Below are 22,922 nucleotides of genomic sequence, written 5' to 3'. Positions count from 1 at the left end.
TCAATGATTTTTCTGGTGTGTCTTGTAAGGATCTTTATGGGCAAGAGCTGTTTGAATCTCAGCACCCAGCATATAACATGTGTGTGATAAATGTTCATTGTCTTTTTAGGAGGTGAGCAGAGAAGAAATCAATGGTTACTAAAATAACCAAGAATACTAAGTAAGACAGTGTTTTCTAGCTTACCAAAAAAGCTCAACTTTGGAGTAGGATTATTCCAAAGGTAATAGCATGTTCACTTATTGTTGCATATACACACGTAAGCAAAAGTGCACATGTACGGAGACATTACCATGAAGACACCAAAAAATGAAGAACATGTAATCTGAGTTAAGACACCTGAAGTAAGGTCACAATTCAAGGTCACCCCACTTGGATAAGTTTGGTTCCTCCCTCTGAAGATAGTGATAAAATCACTTGCCATACACACTCTGAAGCTCAAATGAAAGAATACTTTGGAAAGGTATTTTACACGGTTATCACACAAATGTTATTAAAAAATTAAATATAACAACAAGTAAACCTACTCGGCCTGAGTATCTCAAGGTCTATGGCCTAAGAGCAGCACAGAACTGAAATTTGGAATTTAGCCTTGCTAAGAAGCTGAACCAAGGGTTATGACAGAAAATCCATTATGCAAGTGCTGATAACTCAGAATAACCATTTACAAGTCACAAATAAGGAGATCATTTTTAATTCTAGGACTATCAAAAAGAGGCCTTCAAATCCAGAGAGAGAAGAGACTGAAATCTAGAAAGTACAATCAAATTGTATTTGTTTTTGATACTGTAAAAAATCTTGCCACCAAAGCACTCTCATTGATATATAGCAAAACGCAGTAAATCACTTAATTTACTCAAAAGAACTTAAATGTTTTAACCAGTCTGCCATCAAAAGAGATCAAGAAGAGGACCAATGGGACTTGGGCTGCAATGTGAGCCGTCTTTAAAATGCAATTGTTCTAATCATTTTCTACAGATGCAGCCTCACAAGGGGCTGCTGTCACAGGGACCATTTACGACTTGTTATGGTGTCTCTATTGTTTACCGGCGACATTCACTGAAACAGGCGACAGCTGGGACAGAAAGCTGCTACTCATCGAACAATATAATCCCGTGAAAGTAATCAACAAATTTAAGGGTGTTAATTAACTTTACACTTTATCATGTTCAATTAGTTGTCCTTTCTAGAAAAGATTGCCGTGCACAATCAGTTTAGAGCGTGCCATGTTTGATTTGTAAGTGATCACTGTTTCTGTTTCAGAGTCCATGTCAGATGTTCTCTTGGGTTTTGGTGACACAGATGAATGGCTCTGCACATGTTAGGGGGTGATCTGGTTTAACATAAGCCAGCATAACATAACCCCTTGTTAACACTACTTCTGGCATTATCTGTGCTGGAAAGAGAAAAGCAAAAACACTCTCGACACTACTCTAGAGTCAGATAAACAAAGTTTAGTTAGTTTTTCCTGAAATAAACACAGACACAGACACATGGGAGAAATAAGCAATTTTTCATCATTATTTTTTAAAGTAAGACCTGTCTTTCAGGGGCATGTTTGGGATCATTTCCTCCCAGCAAGATCTCAAAGCTCTGCTGCATTATGCACAAAGCAGCACTGCAGCCTCGTGCTTTACATAATGCAGATAGCCTTTTCCGTGTGCTGTTAAGTACTCGCTGGTGTTAAAGTCTAGAATGTGACTTTTAAATCCAGAAGCTATATTTTATAAGTGGGGGAAATCTGCAGAGAAGGACATTCATCTATGAATGTAGTGTGCCTTTTCTCTTACCTTTCCTATACCTGTCCCTCCCCACTTGCTAATAGGACAAGGAAAAGCTCACGATGGAGTGACAATATATTCAATACTGCATTTTAATATAAGTCACTGAAGTTCCTCTGCACTGATAGAGCTTTTGCATCAGAATATTTCAGAAGTCCCTGATGAGGTGAACAAAACCGGAAACTGAGGTTTAGCAGCAGGTGTCTTCTTACCTTTAGGAAAACAATAGCAAGGGACAGGTATCTATCTCTTAAAAACCAAAACCAAACCAAAACATCTACACAGTCTTCTGAAACATCTTCATAAAGCTATACCTTGTTCTTCTACGACTAGCCGTTTCCTGCATAATGCAAATGAAACACATATAAATAAACTACAGCTGGTTAGCTAGTTATAGCATGCATAAGGACAAAGCTGAACTTCTTCAAAATAGAAAAGTTGTTAACTCTGAAAGCTAATAATGTCCTAAGTTAAATATTAAAGAAGGAAATTATAGGCTATATCTGAAACAGCTGAAACCACAATACACAGCAGCAGAAAACATTAGTTTTCTGCAGAAGATCTGCAGGGAGAAGGGAAGCGGTCGATAGATCCTTAAATTGGAAGCAATAGCCGTTCTTCTATCCCAAGTTGGCAGCTGCTACATTTGCAGACCTGGTTCATTATTTACCCATAATGACCATCAAGCTGCAGTCAAAGTCAGATCACAACAACTGTCAGCAGCTCTTTTAATTAGCCTTGTTTGAATTCAGATAAATATCACAATAGACCTGCTTATGCTGAAAGAGCAACAGAACGTTCCACATGGAGCTGAGCGGGCTTGAGAAGGACCAGTGAGTGCAGTATGGAAGCCATCAGACAGAAACACAGTGGGGTTTTTAAAGGATAGGGAAATCAGAGAACAAAATGGTTTGCTTTCATTTTAAAAATCACTTTAAAGGGGCGCCTGGGTGGCTCAGTGGGTTAAGCCTCTGCCTTCGGCTCAGGTCATGATCTCAGGGTCCTGGGATAGAGTCCTGCATCGGGCTCTCTGCTCAGCGGAGAACCTGCTTCCTCCTCTCTCTCTCTCTCTGCCTGCCTCTCTGCCTACTTGTGATCTCTCTCTGTGAAATAAATAAATAAAATCTTAAAAAAAAAATCACTTTAAAAACCAATTCCCTGACATTCACCCCAAATGAAGATGGTGCCCAGTGTTGGAGTGCAGTATTAAGTCTAGGCTTCTAAAAGCTTGATGTCTGGAGTCCAAGGAGAAAGTTAACTTAATGCCACTGGAGACTGTGATTTTAAAAACTCCACCTTGTAGACAATGTGGCTTTCAGCTTCAAAATTAATTTCTAAAAGCCAAGTTAAAAAAAAAAAACTTTCATTAAATGCTTGCAACTTTATTAGACTTTTCTTATTTCTATTTTACTTTCTTTAGGAGCTGCATAATTTGCAACATTTTTCTGTGATAGGAATCTGCTATCTTCTATACATTCCCTGTGTTCAGCATTAACAATCACAAAGCAAAAAACAGGGCCAACAACCAGATTTTGAGTAATCCAATTCCTGCCATATTCCACGCCGCTCTGGGGCTTTCCTCCCTCCAGTCTGCTTGAGAAGAAAACAAGTCTGATGATCACCTGCCCTCTATTTTACAGAGAACTGATTGTTCACATATATTCTTTACAACTTTGGGGGTAGGTAAAAAGAAGTGACGGCTGACAGAGAAGAGATGGTAGAGAGTAAGGAAGAATAAGAAAAGGCAAGATGATAACCTCATAGCAAACCAAAGTAAACTGAGGACAGCAAGAAACTAAAGAGAAGGCTGTGCAAAAAAGCTACACTCAGCTAACGAGGAATTATCATCTCTGGAAACCCTTTGAGAATCGGGACTCTTGAATTTTGGAGTGGGCACAGCTGAAGAAGAAGTGCTTCTAAATGGAAGCTGGACTCGGTCCACTCTCATTCCTTCTAGGCCTTCAGCTGTTACGTATTGTTCTGTAACCATTTCTGATGCTGCAAAACGTAACATTAAGGAAGAGTAACCACATTTACATGCGGGTCAAGGACATGCTGTTTGCACAGGGTTTGGATCTCAGTTGCTATTTCCTAATTGAGGAGAAAAACACTCCTATAGGAAGCAATAAAAAAAATAATTATATTTGTGGTCAACTTCAAGTACTGAAAACCTGTGTAATAAAACTTTTACAAAGTGTTGTGAGACCAAGTATGTGATAAAGGCAACTACTGAATGTCAACAATGTAAGTGGGGAGAACTCTTCATCTGGTTTCATGAGAACGAATCATAGCAAAAAGGAGTACTTCTTGCCCCTTTTTTTGAAAATAAACAATAAACTACACACATCACCATCTCATAGACAATCTTCCCTCCTTACCCTTTAATACACCCTACCTCCTGACCATGTGCATAGCCAATAGTTGTAACTTCATCAGTATGTCAAGTACCAAGACAACAATCAACTTGTCATTCAAGTCTAGACTCCAGCTCAATATATATGAATCAGAATTCATTACCAAACAAAGCCTCATACCCACGAGGATGGCTACTATAAAGCAAAATAGATACAACAAGCAGTGGCAAGAATGTGAGAAATCAGAATGCTTGTGCACTCTAACTGCACAATTAGAATATAAAATGAAGCAGCCACAATGGAAAACAGTATGGCAGCTCCTCAAAAAAATAAAAATAACATCACTGTAAGATCCAGCAATTCCATTTTTGGATATATACCCCCAAAGAACTGAAAGCAGGATCTTGAGGAGATATTTATACACCAGTTTTCATAGTGGTATTATTCACAATAGCCAAAAGGTAGGAACAACTCAAATGTCCATCAATGTATGAATGGATAAATGAAATGTGATATATACACATGATGGAATATTATTCAGCCTTAAAAAGGAAAGAAACTCCAACACATGTTGAACCTGGATGAACCTTGAGGACATCATGCTAAGTCAGTCACATAAGCCAGTCACAAAATGACAAATACATTGTCATGGTTACACTTATATGAGGTGCCCAGATAATCAAATTCACATAAGGACAGAAAGTAAAACAGCGACTCCCCCCAGGGGCTGGGCAGAGAGGGGAATAAAAGGTTGCTGTTTCATGAGCATATAATTTCAGTTTTGCAAGATAAAAAGAGTTCTGGAGATAGATGGTGGTGATGGTTGCACAAAAATGTGAATGTAGTAAATTCTAGAGAACTGAACTGTCTATGTAGAAATGGTTAAGATGATAACTTTTATGTTATGTATATTTTACCACAATTAAAAATAAATAAATTTAAAAAGAAAATCAAAAAAATTTCTTTTTATTGATGGTATTCTGATTCTCACACACTAAAACCCCAGAGGATTTCAGTGAAATGCTATTAACTTTTAACATGCTGATAATGTTTAATATAATGATTTTTATGAACCCTAATTGTAGTTGTCTAAAGAAAACTGAGGAAAGCCTAGTCTTATAATAATTAATAGAAAATAACAATTAACAGAAAATAAACAAATGTACACAGTTGAGGCAAATGGGTGAAACTAAGATCCTCCAATTCCCAGCACTATCCTAACTTCACTAGGCCAGGTGGCTCCCTCAAAGACAATATGTACAAGTTCTGCTAAGAGGTCATCGAGGAGTTAAGTTGAAAAAAGCAAGAGACTGACCAAAGCACATGACCTACAATCAAGAATTGGTTAAGCCAAAAACTTAGGCTACAGAAAGAAGCAAATGATTATAAATCCATAGGAACTGGTATTTAAACTTCAGCCACAAACATGGTAGTTGGGAAAAAAAGAAGTCCCACCACGTTGTATGTGCCACAGAGATTATATATATATATAACATGTATATATATATATATATATATGTATATATACTTATGTATATATACATATATATATATACACATATAATATAAAATATGAGAGGATGTAAAGTGAAGTGAAATGACTCTAAGATTTAAGAGAAGGCAATAATCCCAAGATAATAATTGGCAGCAAGGTGAGGGCTGCTGCTCTGCCTAATTACGAAGCCAGATTTAGGCCAAGAGGCTACGGTTATTTAATTTCCTCTTTCCCTATAGGCATGAGAAATGGTGGTGCCTTTGTATGAATTGTAGAATGTTTCAATTCAAGGCGGGCCAACTACAAAAAGGCAGCCCCTGTGCAGAAGCAAATCGGAAAAAAGCTTTACCCTAAACAGGCAATTAGAGGAAGGTAAGAAGACCCAAGTTCTACATGTGGAGAGTGAGCAGCAGTGTAGGGAAGGCACAGCAGAGCTCCATTCAAGCTCCAGTTCTGACACTAACAGTATTATTTTGTGCAAATCAACAGCTTGGAGCTTGGAGTAGAATCCCATCTCCAAGTTACTAATTTGTGAAATTGGTCAATTTATCGCAGCTAATTCATATATCCATTCAACTTTAGTGAACCCCTACTATAGTACACAGCACTGTGCCAGGCAACTTCAAGGCAGGATGGTATTTTAATAGTCTCTAGGCTCAAAAATCTTCCAATCTAAAATGAAACAAACAAAATATTTCCAATCTAATGAGCTCCACATGTTCAAACAACTTTTGTCTTGCCATTCTCTCACGAAGACCCCAAACTGGTTCTTCCTCCTATGTGTCCTCTCTCAGTTAAGACACTACTATAGCACTAGAAATCCCAGGGCAGCAGTTCTCAAGGTCAGTTCCCAAGAATATGACTGCCACAAGATATTAATGGATATTTACAGTTATGTGGCAGCCATGTTTTGTTTCCAGCCAATAACCTTTCCCATCCTCCTTCTGTCAACAAATCCTGCTACTCTGGCCAAAGGGCTGTATTCACGGACAATGAGGGCATCCCATCCTTAGGGCAACTAGCCCATGGGGCCAAGCAAATACAACAAAACCGAGAGGTCTTCCCTGGGTTGCTAAGCTATGGCTGCTGAGGGCTCACAGGAAAAGTGTGTGCAGTAAGATAATGAGGTTGACATGCAAAGCATAGCAGAAACAAGCAAATAATAAAGACAGAAAAAAGGAGAGTGTTTTCAGCAGCACCATGTGGTCAGTTCTTGGTTCCTGAAGCTCTTTTTCCCATTTGAGAGCTTTCTTAGTCGTTCCCAAATCCCCACCCAAAAGTTTCTCAAATTGATTAAAGATTTGGGAATAAAATAGATATACCTTGCTAAAAAAGGGTTAAATGTCTAAGAATTTAAGCACTTATTTAATATGCAAATATGCACCCTAAATATTTCCAAGAGGGGGATAGGAAAAGATACCATTTCTCAAATTCATTTGATCACAAAATTCCTTTTTTAAAGGAACATCCTCAGAATTAGTTTTCTCTAGGGCTATGCTCCAGGAAATGCTACCCTAGAGTCATCTGACCTCTTCTTACCTTTCTATATCCACTAATCTAGTAATTTCTGTTGATTCTGGTCTGAAATTTCTCTTTCTGTTAGTACTTTCTCAATGAGCTATTTTCTTTCCCTTTCGACATAGCTTTTCCTTTTTAAAGACATTCGGGCATGTCTCAAGAAGAGTAGATAGCTAGATTTTTAAATCATAATTTCATGAAAAGTTAGTTTAATTTGCTTACATTTATTGTGATTAGACATATTTCTAGCGCATTTTGTATTTACTTTCATTTTTCCTTGAAAAAAATTTTCCCTCCTCTCTTGCCTTTTGTTGTATTGATAAAAGTCTTCTAAGTTCCTTTTTACTTTCCTGTGGGTTTTTCTAGCTATTGATTACTTTTCTATTCTTCTAAATGATAATCCTTTAAAACTTTAAACATATATAACTAACTATAAATTTTTCTAATAACATCAGAAGTTTTTCAGGATTTCTATTTTCTCTTAAATACAATGTGAACCTTAGGATGCATTAAGCCCGGAGACATCACTCTACTCCCCCAAACACAGTACATCTTACTGTCCAGAGTTTTAGTTTTACCTTTTTTAAAAGATTTTATTTATTTATTTGACAGAGAGAGAGAGCACAAATAGGCAGAGCAGCAGGCAGAGGGAGGGGGAGAAGCAGGCCGCCCGCTGAGCAGGGAGCCCCATTTGGGGCTCGATCCCAGGACCCTGGGATCATGACCTGAGCCGAAGGCAGCTGCTTAACCAACTTGAGCCACCCAGGGGCCCCTAGTTTAACCTTTTTAAACACACACAATAACAGGTTTTTTAAATTGTCAATAAAGTTAATAACGACTTTAAAAAATCATTCTGTGCTCATGATTGTTCCTTATATTCTCTTTCTCCTTAGACTAATATTTTCTTCTTAGATGTACTAAAGTATATCATTTAATAATTCATTAGGTACAGTTATTTTATTGTCTATTTTCTTTCTTATGTATGTAGAATTTCAGTTTGCAGGCTCATTGTGAATGGAAAACTTTTGTTTACTCCCCATGCCCTTGCCCTGGCCATCTGTGCTCACTTCTCCCTATGATTTCACAGTTTTCTCTTTTGGTTTCCTGGGTCCCAGTTTAGGACCAGTTCTTACACTGGCTGGGGGTTGGGAGTGTCTGCTCTTTAGGGATACTAGGGAATCACAGATATTGTCATGGAGTCGGCAGATGGCTTAGTTCAGTCCCTCGTCTAACCACTGTAATGTCCTTCCATGTCCTAGGTTCAAAGCTTGCTAAAAACTATAGCCCTAGGCAATGGTCAGTGGGAGATTTGAGCTTCCTGGTCTGCCAGCTGTGTGCCTGGGCCAGTCCCCATCACTCACATGGAGTACTTTTTTCCCAGGAACAGAACTCCCAGCCACTATTGCCCAGTTCTGGACCCAGAGCTTAGCTAGCAGATGGTTTAGCGTCGCTCAATACACTATATTTCCAGTCTAGTTTTGGTCCATGGAGACATGTATCTCATCCTGGAGCACAACTATGTTCCTACTTATTTTCTTGTATATTCTATTAATATATTCTATGATTTTCATGCACTCTGAACAGAACAGGTGCATCAGAACATGAATTTACTCTAACAACTTAACAGAACGTATTTTATTTTTCCTCCACTTTTCTTTCCATTCCCAGTTACTAGCTCTAGTCATGGCTCTACTCATCTTTCACCTAAAATACTAACACCTTAGGTCTTCCCCTGCCTGCACACTCTCCCCTGAATCCAACTGTCACCAATGCCATGAGAACCATTCATCTTATCTGTCTCCTTGAAATCTTTCAACATCTCTAACTCACCTCAAGATTACAAGTTTCTCAGCATGGCATACAAGGTTCTTCCAAGTTTGATCTCAGCTCACCTTTCTAGATTAACTTCTCAGCCCCTGACACCCACCACCTGGCATTCTAGCCAAACCAGATGATTCCTTTTTTTCCCCTATGTACAAAAGATGAACTTCCTCTTTCTTGCCTTCCTGTGCTTATGCTGTTTCTTCCTGGTATGCTATACCCACACTTACTCCCAACTCCAGCACCCATCTCAGGCTCTGCTTAGCTAGCATTACTAACTCTTCAAAAGTTCAGCCAAGTGTCATTTCCAACCCCTACCCCATAAGTACCCAGTAAGCCTGTCTGTGCATCCCCCACACACATTTTATTTGATCACATCACTCTCTATTACAGTTGTTCACCTGTTTGCTTCCCCTAGACCCAGAGCTCTCTGCATAATAACCATCTACTAAACTGAGAGTAAGAAATTTCCAGCAACAACAACAACAACAAAAAGAAATTTCCAGCAACAAGAGAAGTGGAAGAGGTCTTATAATGTAGAAAATAATGAATAGCATTTTATTAAAAATTTTAAAGTTTTAAAAATTTTTCCTGATTTGTTAATGAAAACAGAAGATGAGGAAAGTCACAGAAACCTGTACAGTATGATTTAGAAAATACTATATCCAGAATACGTAAATAACTTATACAACTTGGGACACCTGGGTTAAGCTCAGTCAGTTAGCATCTGCCTTAGGCTCAGGTCATGATCCCAGGATTCTGGGATTGAGTCCCCACATCAGGCTCCCTGCTCATCGGGGAGTCGTCTTCTCCCTCTCTGCCTGCCACTCCCCACTTTCTGCTCTCTCTCTTCTCTCTCACAAATAAATACATAAAATCTTAAAAAAAAAAAAAAAAACAACTCTATAACTCAACACCAAAAAAACTCAAATACTCCAATTTAAAAATAGGCAGAGGACCTGAATAAACATTTTCCCAAAGACGACATTCAGACAGCCAATAGACACATAAAAAGATACTCAACATCACTAATCGCCAGGGAAAAGCAAATCAGAACCACAATGAGATATCACCTTACGCTTGTCAGAATGGCTAAAATAAAAAAGATAAGAAATAAGTCTTGGTGAGGATGTGGAGAAAAAGGCACCTTCATGCACTGTTGGTGGGAATATAAATTGGTGCAGCCACTGTGGAAAACATACAGAGGTTCTTTAAAAAATTTAAATAAGAAATACCATATGATGCAATAATTCCACTACTGGATATTTACCTGAAGAAAACAAAAACACTCCTTCGAAAAGATACAGACACCCCTACATTTATTGCACAATAGCCAACACAGAGAAGCAACATGACACCATAAAAAGGTTCAGATCTTGACATTTGTGACAACATGGATTGACCTAAAGAGTATTATGCTAGGGGCACCTGGGTGGCTCAGTCCGTTAAGCAACTGCCTTCGGCTCAGGTCCTGATCCCAAGGTCCCGGTCATTAGGGAGACTGTTTCTTCCTCTCCCTCTGTCCCTCCATCCCCCCACTGGTTCTCTCTCTCTCTCTCTCTCTCTCTCTCGTACTCTCTCTCAAATAAATGGATAAAATCTTTTAAGAAAAAAAAGAGTATTATGCTAAGTGAAATACGTCAGAGAGAAAGACAAATATCATATGATTTTCACTCACAAAGGGAAAGTTAAAAACAAAACAAATGGATAAACAAAAAGCAGAATGAGACCTATACAGAGAACAGACTGATGACTGACAGAGGGAAGTGGGTAGGGGAAAGAAATCATACAATATCTGTCCTTTTATGTCTAACTTATTTCACTTAGCATTACATCTTCAAGGTTCATCCATGTTGGAGCCCGTATCAGAAATATCATTCCATTTTAATCCTGTTAACATTTTATTGTATGTACACACCACATTTTGTTTATCCATTCACCCATCAATGGACACCTGAGTTGTTTCTACTTTCTGGCCACTGTGAAAATCGCTGCTATTAACACTGGTGTACAAATAACGTTTCAAGTTCCTGTTTTCAATTCTTTTGGGTATATGCTAGATTATATGGTAATACTGTTTAATTTTTTGATGAACTACCATAACATTTTCCACAGAGGGTGTACCATTTTACTTCCCATGAGCAGTGCACAAAGGTTTCCAATTTTTCCACATCTTCACCAATACTTGTTTTTGTGGTAGGTTTTTATTTCATAATAGCCTAGATTCTAATGACTGTGAAGTGGTATCTCATTGTGGTTTTGATTTGCACTTCTGTAATGACTAGTGATGTTGACCATCTTTTCATTTTTTTTTTAAGATTTTATTTGAGAGAGAGCATGCATGAGCAGGGGTGGGGCCGAGGGAGAGGGAGAAACAGATTCCCCACTGAGCATGGAGCCCAACATGGAGCTTGATCCCGGGACCCTGAGATTATGACCTAAGCCAAAGTCAGATGCTTAACCAACTAAGCCACTCAGGTACCCCATTTCTTCATTGTTTTATTGGCTATTTGTACACTTTCCTTGGACAAGTGTCTACTCCTTTCCCCATTTTTAAAATTGTGTTATTTGGTTTTTGTTCCTGTTGAGTTCATTTTATCCTTTAATATATACTTCATTTTTATTCAGGAAATTTTTTTAAATTTTAGAAGCTTTTTTAAGATTTCATTTATTTATCTGACATAGAGAGCACAAGCTCTCTCAGCAGCCAAGGGAGGGGGAGAAGCAGGCTCCCCGCTGAGCAGGGAGCATGATGTGGGGCTTGATCCCAGGACCCTAGTATAGTGACCTGAGCCAAAGGCAGACACTTAACCAACTGAGCCACCCAGGTGCCCCTAGAAGCTTTTTGTAACACTCAGCTTACTTCCTTATCATATACTTTCAAATTCCATTCAAAATTTGCATTTACTTTTTCCTAAAAGTTCTGTGTTAGCTGCCTCCCCACTTGACATATATATATTTTGAATTCTAAATATATTTTCTTATATGACTTCTTTGATTAAAGAATATGAATTCTTTAGAAATGTGATTTTAAATTTCAAATGTATAGAAGATTTATTTATCTATTTATTTATTTGCTTTTGATATCTAATTAAATTGCACATAGTTAAAGAATACAATCTATAAGATATAGATGCTTCAGTACTAAAGACTTGCTTTGTGGTCTATTGTGTGGTTAACTTTTAATAATTTTTCAAGTCTTTTTCTTTTTTTTTTTTTTTTAAGTTATCTCTATACCCAATGTGGGGCTCAAACTCACAACCCCAGGATCAAAAGTCACACGCTTCTCCAACTGAGCCAGCCAGGTGTCCCTAATTTTTCCAAATCTTGGGAAATACATTTCTCTTTCAATTTCTGGGTAAGAGGTTCTATATACACCTCTTATGGTGTGTGTATAGTGGTATACACCACTCTGATGGTGTGCCATATCTGTCAATTTCTCCTTGTGGTTCTACATTTGTTTACATCTTGCATTTTAAGGTTATTCTATTAGATGCAGTACCTAATGTTTTTAGAGGAGCTCTTTAGGAGGTAAATTTTCTTAGTTTTCCTTTAGCTAAGAATATCCCTTCATTCTTGAAGAATATTTTGCCATATATGACTTGGGTTTCAGTACTATAAGGTGTTGTTCCACTGCCTTCTGGGATTCATAGTTTCTCCGAAGTCATTCCAATCATTGTTGCCCCGTAATGCATCATTTTTCTCTGACTGCTTTCAAGATTTTTTTTTCTTTTTCTCTGGTTTTCAGCAGTTTGATTATACTATATCTGGGCATGGGTTTCTTTGTGTTTATCCTTTTTCAGATGCACTGAGTTTGTTGGATTTATAGGTTTGTCTTTTGTTAAATTTGGTGAGCTTTCAGCCATTTTTTTATTCAAATACCTTTTTTTTCTGTACCACACTCTCATCTCTTTTAGAACTCCAATGTCACAAATGTTAGGCCTTTTGATATTACCTCACAGGATCTTGAGGCTCTATTTTTTAAAGTCTTTTTTTCTCTCTGTTGTTCAGAATGGATAAATTCTATTCAAGTCATTTTTGTCTTCAACTTCACTGACTCTTTCATTTGTCATAGCCACTCTGCTTTTAAACACACCCACTATTTTTTTTTCAAATTTCTAGTTACTGTATTTTTCAGTTATAAAATTTCAATTTGGCTTTAACTGCTTCTATTTCTTTTCTTCTTAGAACATGGTTATGATAGCTGTTTTAGAGTCACTGCCTTGTAATCTCAGGTTTGGAGTCTTGAGAATTTATCAGACTTTTCTGGTTCTTTCTGTGTCAACTAATTTTTTTTTTTTAATCATATCACAGGTATCTGGAATATTATATGAGACTCTGGGTCTTGTTCAAATTCTATGAAGAATATTTGGGGTTGGGGGTCTTGTCTGTTTGTTTTACCAGGCAACCAACCAGGTTAGGGTCAAACCAAATTGCAACATGCCTTTTGTGAGCTGTGGTCCCAATGTCAGTTCAGTTTTCAAAGTCTCTGCAGTACTGTTTGAATCTGTTCTACACATGCATCAGCCAGGGGCCAATCTGATACTTGGAGGGCTGTCTAATCCATAAAGTTCTTATATCCTTTGGTATGCTGTTCAGGAGAGATCCATACTGTATGACTCAGGGGGATCCCAACAATTTATACAACATACAGGACCCTTTCTTGAGTTTCATCCTATGAACTGCTCCCCCAGGGACACTCTAGTACTCCCACTTCTAATCCTCCCTTTGTGGTCCTCTGTATATAATGTCCTATGATTCCTGAAAAAAGGTATGTATCTGGGGCCAAGGATAAGAAGAATAAAGAAAGTAAAAAGCAACAGGGATTCCTCCCCACTCTTTCGACCATACTTCCTCTGGTCAGAGAGAAGGATTCCCCTGTTCATTTTTTTTTTTTTTTTAAGATTTTGTTTATTTGAGAGAGAGAGAGCGTGCGAGAGCATGAGAAAGGAGAAGGTCAGAGGGAGAAGCAGACTCCCTGCAGAGCTGGGAGCCCCATGCGGGACTCAATCCCAGACTCTGGCATCATGACCTGAGCCGAAGGCAGTTGCTTAACCAACTAAGCCACCCAGGCACCTCCCACCCCCACTCATATTTTTAAGAGTCTGCACGGCTGCCATTGCTTCCACAAAATTGCAATTTCAGGAATAAGGCTCGTCAGTTTGGCAGTGCTAAGAGTAAAAAAAAGAAGTGAATTTCCCCCTCTCTGTTTCATATGGCCCCTGTTCCTGCTTCTTAGACCAGAAAGTTCCTTTCTCTTACAACTTTTTTGTTTTGTTTTGTTTATACCCATACACAGTTCCAGATTCACACTGCCTTAGAATCCAGGCTGGGAAATACAAAGGGGAGGGGAAGGGTTTTAGGGAGTTTGTTGGCAGAGCTTTTGCACTTCAGGTTCTCTTCTCCTTCTCCAATCTACCTCCTACCACTTACTTTTCTGAGTTCTCAAATAGCTGCAACATTCATTCTGTCCAAGGTTTTCAGTTACACATTCAACAAAAGGGCAGTGTTTTTTTCATTCTATCTTAACCATACCTGGAATCTCCCCATCATTCTTTTTTTTTTTTTTAAGATTTTATTTTTTATTTATTTTTTTATTTATTTGACAGACAGATCACAAGTAGGCAGAGAGGCAGGCAGAGAGAGATAGGAGGAGGAGGCAGGCTCCCCGCTGAGCAGAGAGCCCGATGCGGGACTCGATCCCAGGACCCTGAGATCATGACCTAAGCCGAAGGCAGAGGCTTTAACCACTGAGCCACCCAGGCGCCCCTCCCCATCATTCTTGAAGAATAGTTTTGCTGGATGCAAATTCTAAGTTGACAAGTTATCTGTCAGTACTTTGACAAGATTGTTCCATGTCTTCTGGCTGCCATTGTTGCTCTTAAGAAGTCTGCTATTCACACAAAAGACTATATATTGTATGAACCCCAAAGGCATATTTATATGATGTTGTTACATATTCTAAAATAGACAAAACTACAGTAATAGAAAGCCACCAGTGATTACTAGAGCTGGCGGCAAGGAGTGACTACAAAGGGGCCTGCGGGAGAGGGGTACCTGGCTGGTTCAGTTGGTAAAGCATGTGACTCTTGATCTTGAGGTTGTAAATTCAAGTCCCACATTAGGTGTAGAGATTACTTTAAAAAATCTTTCAAAAGGGGGGGGCATAAAGGAACTTTCTGGGGGTAATGGAAATATTCTATGCTTAATTGTGATGATGATTATTATCAGTTGTCTAAACTCATCAATCTTTAAAACTTAAAATGGGTAAATATTATTTTACCAAATTATACCTCAATTATGCTCAGAGGAAGTCTGGTATCAAACTCTTGTTTGATCTGTCTTTTCTTTCTAGCTATTTTCATCTTTTATTGGTATTTTGTAGTTTTACAACCATGTACTTAGTAAGATTTTTTCTTCTTCTTCTTCTTCTTTTTTTTTTTTTTTTACTATTTGGTATATCTTGTGCTTCCCGTTTCTGTGGACTTATGTCAATTCTGGAACATTCTCAGACATTATCATGTTGACCATTTTCCTTCATTCCATCTGGAACTCCACTCAGATGCATGTTTGACTTTTTGTTCCTAGTTATATATTCATTTTTCTTAACCTTTCTTTCTTTTTTCATATTTTCTTTTGTATTTTCCATCTCTAAGTCTTTCAGTATTGCATTCGGGTTATTTTTTTTGATCTCTCTTCCAATTCACTAATTTTCTCTTCAGCTCTCATGCGTCATTTAACTTATCTACTGATTTTTAAATTTCAATATTTTTTCCTCAAAATTTGATTACTCTTTTCTGATATTCTCTTCTTCCTTTTCCACCTATTTTTAATTCCATCTTTTATTTATTTAAATGTTTTATATATACTCATCTTGTACTCTATTTGAGGAGCTTCAGTATCTGTAGTTATTAGATATTGAATTGTTTGTTCCTGTTGACTCTTGCTCTGATAACTTATCTCGGTCTGGCTTTTGTTTTGTTTTGTTTTTTTCCTTTTCCTTTTTTTTTTTTTTTTTTTTGGCTAGCTCACATTTACTGTGTGAATTTACCTAGTGAATTCTGAGAGTCCTGGGTTAAAGATGATTTTCTCTAGAAAGGATTTTAATTTTTTTTGTAGGTGACAGGCCCTACCAGCCTTACCAACTCAAAACTGCTTAAATTTGGGGCACTGGGGTGGTTCAGTAGGTTGAGTATCTGACTCTTAATCTCAGCTTAGGTCTTGATCTCAGGGTTGTGGGTTCAAGCCTTCCATTGGGCTCCATGCTGGGCGTAGAGACTACTTTAAAAAATAATAATGATAAAACCTTTAAATGTATTGAGTGTTCTCCCAGTTGGGTGCACTGTTTAAATCTGAACTCTTCATCCATGAGAGCCAAATTACAAAATTACAAAAATTCAGGGGACACTGATATATTTTATTTCTTATAACCTATAATCAGCATAGACAGATAGATTTACCAGTTAGTCCCCTTTACCAGCAGGCAACACTGTCTGCAGGCCACCCTTTTCCCTGAGGGAATGGTCTCTGGGTATTTTGGCTTTGTAGAGGGGGTGAATGGAATGCAGGGATCAGCTTCCTTACTTTGTGTTAGCACAAGGCCGAGTTTTCCATTAAACCCATGATCTTTCACCCATGAGTATTAATACCCCAGCTCCTGGTTCCTAGAATCAACATTGCCCCAAGAGCAGACAGAGCTTCTGGGTTCCTCACTCTGATTTCAGGTTACTATTCAATTATTTAGTCATTGAGGATTTCCCTTATTTTTTGAGGAATCTGAAATGCATTTAAAAGTATGCTTGCTGTAACTGATCCAGCACCTGGGTGTTTTATGACAGGAGGGTATTTTAACACACCTAATCCACCATACTGCCAGAAGCAGTGGATGGTTATACAAAGAAACAAAATGGGTCCTTAAATGTCAAAGGAAAGATTGATTCCCATCTTATTTTTATGCCAGGATATCTTTAACTCTTTTCTGATAATAAAACAGGTTTCATCTTTGCCATTAGTACCTGTATTACACTAAAAATTTACAACAGAATGTTGCTTTTATGGCATCTACTTTTAAAAGTGAAATCCAGAAATTTCATCCAACTAGATACAGCAGTCAATCAAGTTTATGAATACTTTCCATGAAAGTAATCTAAAAGGAAACATTAAATGCTGGGAATCTCTAGATCACTTTAATTTTGTGCTTTACTTATTTAGATTTGTTTGTTTGAGACATCTCATAAGATATTTACTATACACAAATCAAGTATTTACTGAGTATCTTCAATATACAAGTTACCCATTCTTGGCTCTTTGGGGTATACAAAAATAATTAAGACAGGATTCCTGTTCAAATTAAGTACTGTGATCCAAACAAGAGTTATTGCACCATAAAATTAACTTTAATTATAAGAAAATTAATTGTCTTTAAAATGTTCAAAATTCAAAGGAGGAAAACTTTACAGCCATTTGTGGACTGAAATTAGGAAAAATGAATAGGCAAAACTTTACTAAAAAGATCAGATCAACATGGGCCAGGAAAGATGACTAAGATCCTGATATGCTGCGCCTGGTGATGGTGGGGATGGGTGGGGGGGTGGCCATGGGTCGGGCGGGCAGGTCGGGGGGCGGGGTGATGGCGTTTGACATCCCAGGGAGTGTAGCGAGTGTCGGAGGGCAGGGAGTCCCCAGCCCCTGAGTCCCCAGTGTAGCCCCATATGAGCTCGCAGTATTTTCCTTGTATGATCGGGCCCATTGCTGGTGGTGCTGCTGGCCTGGAGCCTGAGAGGATTATGAAAACAGGTCAGACGAAGTGTGGCTCAGGACTGGGGTGGGGAGATGAGGGGCAGCACACTGGGTTGGAGATGAGGGAGAGTTAGGGAGGCCTCTGCTGCTGTGACTGTGAGCCCTGGTCAATGATGACACGACCACTGAGCAATCGGAGTTCTAGGAACCAGATGATGGAGTGTGTGCTAAGAATGGACTGAGACTGGAAGAGAAAAAAGAAAAAAAAGAAAAAGATCCTGATATGCTGGCAGGGAATGACTTGGGGCAGAGAGAAATTCTAGGTGAAGTGAACTGTGAAAGAAAATACATAAAAACAGAAAAGTATGGGGTGTGTTTAGAAAATAGTAAGCATGCACCTAGGTGGCTCAGTCAGTTAACTGACTCCGATTTTGGCTCAGGTCATAATCTCAGGGTGGTGGGACTGAGCCCTAGGTCAGGCTCAGTGCTGGGGGTGGAGCCGACTTAAGAGTCTCTCTCTCTGTCTGTACCTCCCCCTCTTCTCTGTCTCCCTCTCTCCCGGAAGGAAGGAAGGAAAGAAGGAAGGAAGACGGACATCGTAAGTAGCTGAATATGGAACAATTAAAACTCCAGATACACTGACTCTAGTTTAATCTTCAAATATGTCATGCCCTTTTCCAATTCTAAACCTCAAAAATTATCTCTTTTTCTTGGAACATGCTCACCCAACTCCACAATGCATGATAAATACCTATCAGTTTTTTAGGAAAGCAACTAGCCTACAAATCAGATCCAATAAATACAAATAACCCAAAATATAGCATCAATTTATCATGGAACTCATTTATACCTCTTATGGCAATTATCAAGCTGTACTATAATGTAGTATCTTTTTCCATGCCCACCTCACTTTACTAGAGTGTGAGCTCCTGAAAACAAGGACTATGACTTACTCCAACCCACCAATTTATATCATATACATATATGTGTGTGTATACATATATTTATAATCCTCACAATAGGAACAGAAGAAGGATAGAAGGAGGAAAGGAGGACAAACCTGTAGATTTCCATGCAAGCACTGCAAGAACTTTGGCAGACAGTGCAGAACCACAACACGCCACAGGCTGATGAGAGTAGATGTAACGAAAGACTCAAAGGCTGGGCAGCACCCAGGATAGTAAGCTATGAGCCGCGTAGGGCTACTGAGAACTTGAAACAGAGTTAGTTCAAAATGAGATGTGCTTTAGGTATAAAATACACACTAGGTTTCAAAGACGTATTATGAGGGAAAAAAGGTGTAAAATATCTCAATAATTTTATAATGATTACATGAGATAGATAATATTTTAGGAATACTGGGTTAAATGAAATGTATTATTAAAATGATGTTAGGGCACGTGGCTGGCACAGTTGGAGGAGTGTGTGACTCTTGATCTTGTGGTTGTGAGTTCGGACCCCACACTGGGTATAGAGAATACTTAAAAATAAAATCTTTAATTACATAATTATAGAAATAAATAAATAATATGATGTTCAGCTGTGTTTCTTATTACATTTTTTAAAAAAGATTTTATTTATTTATTTGTCAGAGAGAGCCACCAGAAGCACACAGAGTGGCAGGCAGAGACAGAGAGAGAAGCAGGCTCCCTGCTGGACCTGGAGCTGGATGCAGGACTCGATCCCAGGATCCTGGGATCATGACCTGAGCCGACGGTAGCGGCTTAAGTGACTGAGCCACCTAGGTGTCCCTCTTATTACATTTTAATGCTGCTACTAGAAAACCTAAAATTACCCATGTGGCTTACATTGTATTTCTCTTGAACAGTGCTATTCTCAAGAGTATGAACCTAAAAGATCAGAAAATTTGAAACTATGGTATACTATAATAAGGGAATCAAGAGGAAGAATGGTTTTATAGAAAAGATGAGCTTGACTTAGAATGAGTTTGACTAAAGGGATCCAAGAGACAAAAATGCAGGGCTACAAAGTAGAAAAGTCTATGATGGGAATACAGAATTAGGAAAACTCTATGGGGATGAGACAGTTGAAATTCTGGAAGAATATGTGAGTCCCCACAGGAAATTTTTAGATCCCTCAGCTTAGAAGGAAGAAGACGAGGAGGTAGGTAGTTTTCTCAAAGGGCAGGAAGAGGTAGTAACCTAGCTGGCATCCCAAGTTGGATCTCTGAAATCCTTACCTGCAGCAACATCATAATTTCAGAGTATTGTGGGCTGAATATATTTGAAGTCGAAAACAGGGATTTAAATATATTAGATGCTGTTGCCAACAAAAAGTGCATTCTGAATTTGAACAGGTAACTTTCTATATGTTTGATTTATAAACAAACAAAACCCCTGCAAATTAGTTTGTTATAATAAAATGGATACATAGGTTTAGGCATGTGAATCTTTTTACTTATTACTCCTCCAGGACAGATACTTCTCTGCCTAATAGTATGGAATTTATATACTACATTATTAGACCACTGGAAATAGTAACTGAAAAAGAGCTGAAAAAAAAATTTGAAGTTACAAATCCACATATCCTCCACATTTCTTTTTATTTTTATAGAACACAAGAAATTTGCAGCATTTATAAGCAAAAGGTTATTTTTAACTAAACTCTCAATTTCTTCAATATAGAACTATGCAAATGTAAGGAGCATCATTTCAAAGTATAAAATACACTTTTCCCCCAGGAGATTTAATAACTCCTATAGCCCCAGAGATATAACAAAGTGCATAATCAAGAAAAGCAAGTTAACTCTTCGTTCACGTGTTCAGATATAACTCATTTTAATGGACAAAAGTCCGTGTTTTGTGAAAAAAATTTCCAGCAAAGGATATCCCACAACTCACAAACTTTAGCATTATAAAAATTATTTTAATTTTCCCAGCATAAAATTATAAATCAAGACACGCTGCCAAATGGGTTTTCGTTGGGAATTTTAGCATTTTTAATTTATTTGCCAAGAATCCCTGGACTTAATGGATATACAATGTAGATGAGGGAAAAACACACATACACGTGTCAGTACAACGCAGGTAGGATAAGTCCCTTACATGTGGTTCACAGGAACGATCACCTCTGCCTGAAGAGAAAATCACAGGAGGAGGCATTTGTTTGGGCCAACTCTGACAGATAAAAAAGTAAGATTAAGGGGCACCTGGGTGGCTCAGTGGGTTAAGCCTCTGCCTTCGGCTCAGGTCGTGATCCCAGGATCCTGGGATCCAGCCCTGTGTCACGCTCTCTGCTCAGCAGGGAGCCTCCTCCCTCCTCTCTCTCTGCCTGCCTCTCTGCCTACTTGTGATCTCTGTCTGTCAAATAAATAAATAAAATCTTAAAATTAAAAAATAAATAAATAAGTAAGTAAGTAAGATTAAAATCCTAGCATGGGGAGCCTGAGTGGTTCAGTCAGTTAAGCATCTGACTCTTGATTTCAGCTCAGGTCATGATCTCAGGGTCATGGGATCCAGCCCTGCACTGGGCTCTGCGCTCAGCATGGAGACTGTTTGAGATTCTCTCTCCCCCTCCCTCCGTGCCTCCCTCCCATCCCTGCTCTTGCTCATCATGCTCTCACTCTCTCAAATAAAAAAGATTTTTAAAATAAATAAATAAATAAATAAATAAATAAAATCCCAGTGGAAGAAAAAAAAAACAAGAGCCAGAGACTTGAGTAAATGAGGTACACATCTGAGAAAGAGTGAGTGGTCTAGGTTGGCTAGAAGTTACAGCATGTGGAGAAAAGTAGTGAAAAACAACAACAGAAAATTAAGTTGGATCCAGACTGTGGAGGGCACTGAAGGGCAGGCTGAGAAGATGGCGCAGGCTTGGGGGAACAATGTATCAGCTGTGAGCCTAATGCAGAGGGAAGCAAATCCTAGAACAGTGGCTGTGAGCACCCAGCACTGGCCATGGGGTAGTGAAGGCAACAGGAAGCAGAGGGAGCCTGAGCAGTGCCATGCCAAGGTACCTGCTCTCTGAGCACAACGTCATACTGCCCGCAGGCAAAGGAAACACATGTGCACGTGTTCAGTTTTTCCCTATGTTTCAGAGGCCTCTTCTGGGGCAACCAGCCGAGCCTTTAAGAAAGAAAACAAATTTTTATCACATGCGTAGGGAAATCTGCCTTTTCCTGAATGGATTCCAGGCTGGACAGGCTGAGGAGAGCCATCTGCTCATAGCGGCGGCAGCGGCAGGAACCGGGGCGGCACACTTGCTCGCACGCGTGGCTCTTCCCTTTGCTGGCTGCCTCGACCCAAGCTGCCTGCCCTGGGATTCCTTTCAGATGTGCAGTGAGAGTCATATTCTACTGCTCACTGAATCAAGGCTGGGAAGCTGGAGAGGAAACATTCAGTCGCTAAGAAAACAAAGCAGCTGATTCACACCAAAATGGAAAAAGAACCCAAAGGAGGGAGTTAAGACACCAGGTGAAACACAGCAAGGAGCAGGGATGGGAGCAAGAGAAACCAACAGACATGAAGTCTTCAGACAAGGGAGAGAGGGAAGAATGGACCAGAACCATTACAGATGATGTAAATGTCACTTTCCCTTACAGTGAAACTTTATTTTTAAAAGAACTTTTGGCCCATGAAAGGGGTGGAGGTGGTAACAAAGTTAATTTCGTCTCATAATTAGTCATTAGGATTAGATAACAAAGCCTTCAGCAGTGTACTACTCTAATGATGGAGGACCAGCATCTGAGAAATAGAATAGTATATTAGCATAACCACGTATGCAAAATACATAGAACCACTGCCACAGTTAACTTGTCATTGAGTGATTAAATATGAATTCATAATTAGAAAAATCCACACTGTAATTTATTGGCTTTCCTGACTGTTTTGGTTCATTAAAAGTTGATTACTAAACAGTGACCTCTAGTGGCCCATAATCTTCTAATGCTATATTGTTTCTTTTAAAGAGGCAGCCAGCATACATTCCAAAAACCTTTTTACCTAAATAAGGCTGTTATTTTGAAGATGTTAATATCCCTTTTCCCTATAAAGGGAAGTATTGCCTTCATTCGTTCTTCTCTCTTTAAAATTCATTCTGTGTGACAAATACAAAGGAGTAAAAAAAAAAAGCTCTCTTGCTTCCACATATTCATTAACAATTTGTGACTGAACCCCTATGTGGATGTTTGGGGCATTTTATTAATACTTGGAAACTGTTATTAGATAATAACAGAATGAACTTCATTCTATATTGTC

General features: G+C 38.7%; 1 protein-coding gene and 2 non-coding genes across 3 annotated transcripts in view; 2 read left to right on the top strand and 1 right to left on the bottom strand.

The window, feature by feature from the left end:
* The window catches only part of HIBADH (3-hydroxyisobutyrate dehydrogenase), a 107,658-nt gene that overhangs the window by 20,118 nt on the left and 64,618 nt on the right, over window positions 1-22,922 (bottom strand). The window lies entirely within an intron of this gene.
* LOC116878923 lies at window positions 17,653-17,792 on the top strand. Its single transcript, XR_004384912.1, has one exon.
* Window positions 17,871-17,953, top strand: LOC116878911. Its single transcript, XR_004384910.1, has one exon.

Source organism: Lontra canadensis, unplaced genomic scaffold (assembly GCF_010015895.1).
Source record: "Lontra canadensis isolate GAN:19392208 unplaced genomic scaffold, GSC_riverotter_1.0 scaffold2, whole genome shotgun sequence".
In the NCBI taxonomy this organism is placed as follows: domain Eukaryota; kingdom Metazoa; phylum Chordata; class Mammalia; order Carnivora; family Mustelidae; genus Lontra; species Lontra canadensis.
The sequence above is the reverse complement of the archived record's forward strand: the minus strand, read 5'-3'. Positions and strand labels throughout refer to the sequence as shown.